This window comes from Dipodomys ordii, unplaced genomic scaffold (genome assembly GCF_000151885.1).
Source record: "Dipodomys ordii isolate 6190 unplaced genomic scaffold, Dord_2.0 Scaffold7, whole genome shotgun sequence".
Taxonomy (NCBI): domain Eukaryota; kingdom Metazoa; phylum Chordata; class Mammalia; order Rodentia; family Heteromyidae; genus Dipodomys; species Dipodomys ordii.
This window is the reverse complement of record NW_012267223.1, coordinates 12,658,942-12,665,274: the sequence shown is the minus strand read 5'-3', so window position 1 is coordinate 12,665,274 and position 6,333 is coordinate 12,658,942.

Sequence of the window (6,333 nt, the reverse complement as noted above, 5' to 3'; positions counted from 1 at the left end):
TTAAAAGGCATGGCTATTTTCTTCAGAGCACCCGGCACCTTTCATCAAGACTTAAGTTGGTGACTGATTAAAAAAAGGAGAAATGGAAGATTAAGCCTGAGAGGCCAGAGGAGAAAATCGTTTCCAGGTGGAGAGGAGTGGGCAGTAGGTCTCGTGCTGATCATCTCTGAAGTGGGGAAGCATGCAGACAGCCCACCGGTCTCCCGCCCTCCCAGGCAGGGCTGGGCTGCAGCCAGGCCGAGGCGGCCAAGGGCTTCCTCACTGCCAAGTGGTGAGGATGTTTAATAAAATATTTACCTCCATGTATAACAATGACAGAATGGCAAACAGCAGTTAAACAGACACGGGAGAGCAGCCCTGGGTTATTTTTAACGAGAATGGCAACTTCCTGTTGAATTCCTGAGGCTCTTCTGTGGCACCCACCACACCCACATTGACCCCCATTAGGAGGTGTGTTGAGCAGGGGCCACACCAGACAGGAGTGGATCTTCTTCTTCTAGAAACTGTCATTCAGAAGGGCCAGGTCCAGCACCTCATTCTAGATCTACCTTTTGCAACACTTAAAGGTAACAGCAAGTGGGTGGGTACAAGCTCATACCTGTAATCCTAGCTACTCAGGAGGCTATGATCCAAGGACTGAGATTCAAGGACAACTTGGGAAGAAAAGTCTGTGAGGTTAGCTCCAGTTAACCACCAAAAGGCCAGAAGTGGAGCTGTGACTTAAGTGGTAGAGGACCAGCCTTGAGTATAAAACTAAGGGATAGTGCCTAGGCTCTGAGCTCAAGCACCAGTACCATGCACACGCACACACACACACACACACACACACACACACACACACGGTGGAAGCATTCTGATACCTGGAATTACCATATCTAGAAGGGTCAGAAGGATTCTCTGCTGTGATTATCAGTGATCTTAATTCATTAGGAGTCCAACCTGTTGTTATTCAGCAGGATTTGCAGGCAGCCTGCCCGTTGGTGGGGGGTTGGGGAAAATCCTGAGTTGAGTCCAGGAAGGAGGAAGGAAGAGGGGAATGAGTGGAGGTAAAATGCCTCATTAGAAGCTCCAGATTTCTAGCTATGCCCACTGTGAAAATGCAAAGCAAAAAAAAAAAAATGTTGGTTAAATATGTCTCAGGCCCCCTCTTCCCCACCGACTTCCACTAGGGAACATTTTGCATTTTCCCACCTAATCTGGAAAAGAAATAAAAGCAAGACAATTTTCTCTCCCATTGAAATAAAATACACCTTCATGCCTCTAAATATATCAAACAACGTTAGGAGAAAATAAATTATACATAAAGATATTTGTATGTTACAGCAGTAAAGGGTGTTTGGAAAGCATAATTGCATTTTCTCTCAGTCTTATACCCTGTCTTTTAGGGTTTTCTTCCTCCCTATTTTTGAAGAATTTACTATTTCCAGTTTTAACTTTATTAGAAAGATACCATCTTGACTTTCTCATATTATAGAGCCAAAAGATGGGCCAACTCGGTATCTCGATGCCCACGCTGACTTTTACTTTATTGGAAGAACACTAACTAGCCTTGAATTTAAGAGCCTGTTCAGTGGTCATAATTCCTAGGAAAAGAAGCTATGTATTTATATAAGGGAAATACAAAGGGCCCATTACTTTTTTGACATGGAATTTATACTGGGTGAAATTTTCATGAATAAAAACTTATTTCACTAAATATTTTCTAGTGAAATTATGGATTGCTTTCTTGGTGCAGAGTCTAGCATGTCTGTTTTTAAAAGTAAAGCTTGCAAGACTCCGGAAGGCGGATAAATGAACAGACTCTTTAATAAGTGAGGCGCCCAGCGTAGCAGTGAAATGTAATACCCAAAAGTAAACAAAGAACATTGTGTGAAAAAGAGCGAGTTGAAATTAATCTTGCTTTTCCAATTTGAGAACAAGCGCATGGCTGTTGGTAACTGAGTCAAGACATTTAAATCATATATATACTTTTATATCTTGACAGTGACCTTTTCTTAAGTATGCAGTGGGGATAAGAAGAGGAGCAAAGCCATGTTCCAGAAAGAGCATTTCCGTTAATTGAACATGAAATGTGTTGCAATCTGATAACATTAATAATACACGATTTGCCTCTCTATATCTAATAAGCAGTTCATCTGGTCAGAGTCAGACTAAAGCATTCTACAAATGTTAATGCATGAATCCTGTTACAAACCTATAAACTAAGCTGCTATGTTTTACTGCATGTTGAAGGATCTTTGTATTAGTTATCCAGACTGTGTAACAAATCACCCCAGACTTTAATAGTTTCAAACACATATCTGAGGGTCAGGAATCAGGAATGGGGGGCTTATAGCTATGAGGTCTCTTGTGAAGTTATAGTGACTCAGCATGTACTTAGCACCAACAGGGCCCTGGGTTTGATCTCCAGCACCAAAAACACACTAACAACGGCACTGGCTATAGTAAGATTCTTTGTTTTTCCTTGTACTTGCATTGGGACTTCAACTCAAGGTATGGGCACTGTCTTTTAGCTTTTCCACTCAAGGCTGTGTTCTACCACTTGAGCCACACTTTTACTTCCAGCTTTTTTTTGGGTGGTGGTGGTAGCGATTGGAGATAAGAATCTCACAGACTTTCCTGCCCAGTCAGGCTTCAAACCATGATGCTCAGATCTCAGCCTCCTGAGTAGCTAGTATTATAGGCTTGAGCTACCAGCACCCAGAAAAATAGCAATATTTTGATGGCTTGACAGGGCTGGCAGATCTATTTTTCTCTAACTCAACAATCCTCTTGAGTTTAGTTTGCATTTTTTGACAAGTAACCCCAATTATTACCCACATTGTGGGGATATGTTTATTTTTATTTATTTACTGCAGTACTGGGTACACAGTTTGTGAGGCTGGTGCTCTACCACTTGAGCTGTGCCTCCACCCCAGCTTTTTGCTGGTTAATTAGAGATAGAATCTCTCAAGACTTTTCTCCCTAGGCTGGCTTCAAACTATCAGTCCTCCAATCTCAAACCTCCTAAGTAGCAAGGATTATAGTATTACCAGCACCAGGTTTTTGGTTTGTTTGTTTTGACTGCTCATCTTGGGGCTTAAACTCAGGGTCTGGATGCTGTCCCTGAGCTTTTTTGCTCAGGACGGGCACTCTACCACTTAACCCAAACCTCAACTTCTGGCTTTTTGCTGGTTTATTGGAGAAGAGTTTTATAGATTTCCCTGCCTGAGCTGGCTTCAAACTGTGATCCTCACATCTCAGCCTCTTGAGTTGCAAGGATTATAGGCATGAGTCACCCATGTCCAGAAGCATCAATATTTTTTAAAGTTTCTCAGGCAATTAAAATGAACAGCAGAATTGACCTATGTTTGCCTCCTCTGAGACAGTTCCAATGATAGGTCACCCACAAAGCCAACACTGAGATTCCACAGTGCATTAAGAAAAGAAATGCATTTGTGATCAAAGATACTACAACTTTGAAATGGAAGCTATTAAAAATTAAATGGAAATGAGTTCCATTTCTCGCAGTATGGCAGAGAATGTAACTTGAAAATCCTCCCATTGTACACCATCTGTAACAACTGGTCAAAAATACACCCCAACGCTCACTGAAATGAGCCTCCAGGTAGTGACAGAAGGCCAGGCCAGACTCATACAGAGCCAAGATGGCAGCATGGCACAAAGGTAAACTGAGGTATATCTGGTCACAAGCTGGTGTGCTGGCCTTGGGAGGCAGAGTTCAACTTCAAAACAGGAAGACAATGCTATAGTCCCATATGGTATGGAGATGGAAGTGAGGATTCTCAATAAAGCTAGAATCATAAAGGCTGACTCATTACAGAAATAATTTGCTGAAAAAGAATTCTAGCTGGATGCAGGTGGCTCACTTCAGTAATCCTAGCTATCAGGAGGCTGAGATCTGAGGATTATGTTTCAACTCCAGCCTGGGCAGGAAAATCTGTGAGATTTTTACCTCCTTGTGTGAAAAAGCTCAGGGATAGCACCCAGGCTCCAAGTTCAAGCCCCAGTACTAGCACATGTGCATGAGCACACACACACACACACACACACACACAATCTCTGCAATAGCACAGGGTGATCAGTGAGCCTGTGTTGACACCGGATGAGGGGGGAATCATAGACTTCTACTTGGTCATTGATGTGAATTTGGGGCTGGAATTTATGATGCCTGTACATTGTAGGAATCTGAAAGCTGAGAATGAATATAAAAGTACAGACTCAAAGCCAACCTACACCACCGACACAGTGTCTGTCATCTGTAAGCAAGGCACAGCAGATACATGCATCCTGAGAGTTTCAGAAGTATCAGACTATAAAACAAATAAAAAATAATTAAAGACATAAAAGGACATTTGAAGTCAGAAAAGAACATAAGCACTGTTTTTAAAAGGTTGATTTGAAATAGAATGAGACAGACTCTCTAGAAATGACAGATATTGTCCTTGACAAGCAAAACTGAGAAATGAGTAGACACAGAGATACAGCTGGAGAAGACCCATTGAGTGGGCTAAGGGGCCTCCCAGGCGGCAGCCCAGAGACAAAGTCTGAGAGATTCAGTGTACTCCATAAAAAGAGGAGATGCGTTATACACATGCAAGAACAAGGGTGAAGAGCTTTATTTTAAATTATTTTTTCCCTGATGGTACTGGGACTTGAACTCAGGACCTGAGCACTGTCACTTGGCTTTTCTTTGCTTAAGGCAAACAGCACTACTAAGTGCTCTACCACTTGAGCCACAATCCACTTCCAGCTTTTTGGTGGATAATTGGAGGTAAGAGTCTCACAGACTTTCCTGCCCTGGCTGGCTTGGAACTGCCATCCTCAGATCTCAGCCTACTGGGTAGCTAGGATTCCAGGCATAAGCTACTGCCACACCCAGCTAATATTTAAATCTGAAATGATGGTGGCACATCTTTCTAATTTACAAACCACATGAATTTAAGAGTATGGATGTACCATGAGGCATAAGCTTGTTAAATACAAAGAAATTCACGCTTGAACACAGCATAGTAAAAATTCAGGAATCAAAGAGCCCAAAAATTTGAACTAGAGAGAAAGGGCATATTACCTACAATGGAGCAACCACCAGTCTTATAGCAAATATCTCAGGAATAAATAAAGAGATAAGAAAACAAGGTATATGCTGGGCACTGGTGGCCTACATCTGTATTCCTAACCATTAAGAAGACTTGAGATCTGAGGGTTGCAGTTGAGACAGTGTCCATGCTCTGAGTTCAAGCCCCAGGTCTGGCACCAAAAAATAAAAAATAAAGAAGAAGATGGGCATAGGGTACTCAGTCAGAAAAGTGCTAAGGTGGTCTGGGAAGGTGGCTCAGTGGTAGAGCGCTTGCCTTGCATGCATGAGGCCCTAGGTTCAATTCCTCAGCACCACATAAGCAAAAAGAAAAAAGCTGGAAGTGGCGCTGTGGCTCCAGTGGTAGAGCGCTAGCCTTGAGCTGAAGAGCTGAGGGACAGCCCCAGGCCCAGAGTTCAGGCCCCATGACCGGACCCCCCCCACACAAAAAAAGTGCTAAGGTTAAGTAACTCAATCTAGTGAATCTAGTGAAGTATATCTAGAGAAATCACCTCTCAAAGACCAGAGAGTCGCCAGGAGAGGTGGGGCATGCCTGTAATCCCAGCGGAAGCAGGAGGATTTTGAGGTCCAGGTCCACCTGGGCTATATAGTGAGGACTCATCTCAAAAAACAAAAACAAAGCAAAGGGGTGAGAGTAAAGTGTGATACTTAATGGAAAAGTATGGCATTTACATAACTTTTTTGAGAAGAACTACTAAAAGATATATTTCAGAGAAAGGGACTGGAGGAAGGACGGGCATGTTAAAAGGTAAATATGATCAAATCAAGGCAGTAGTTACAATGTGATTAAAATCAGTATACAAAACCCTGATGGATCTCAAACAAGTAGAAGAGTAGATGTAGCTTGGTGAGTGACCTTCCATGCACAAGGTCTTAGGTTCAATTTCCAGCATAGAAAAAAAACCTAAAATAACAAACAACAATAACATAAAATATGAGAATGTGCTAGGCCAACCTGTAATCTTAACTTTTAGGAGATTGAGGCAGGAAGGTTTTTAGTTTGAGGCCAGCTTTGGATACATAGAATAACCTTCCAAACAACAAAAAAACGGTCGGAGGGAACTGAAGTGGAATCATTCTTAGCTGACTGTATACTTTAGATCAATTGTACAAGTTAAAAATTGTAGTCACTAGCCGGGTGCTGGTGGCTCATGCCTGTAATCCTAGCTACTCAGGAGGCTGAGATCTGAGGATCGCGGTTCAAAGCCAGCCCGGGCAGGAGAGACCCTGAGACT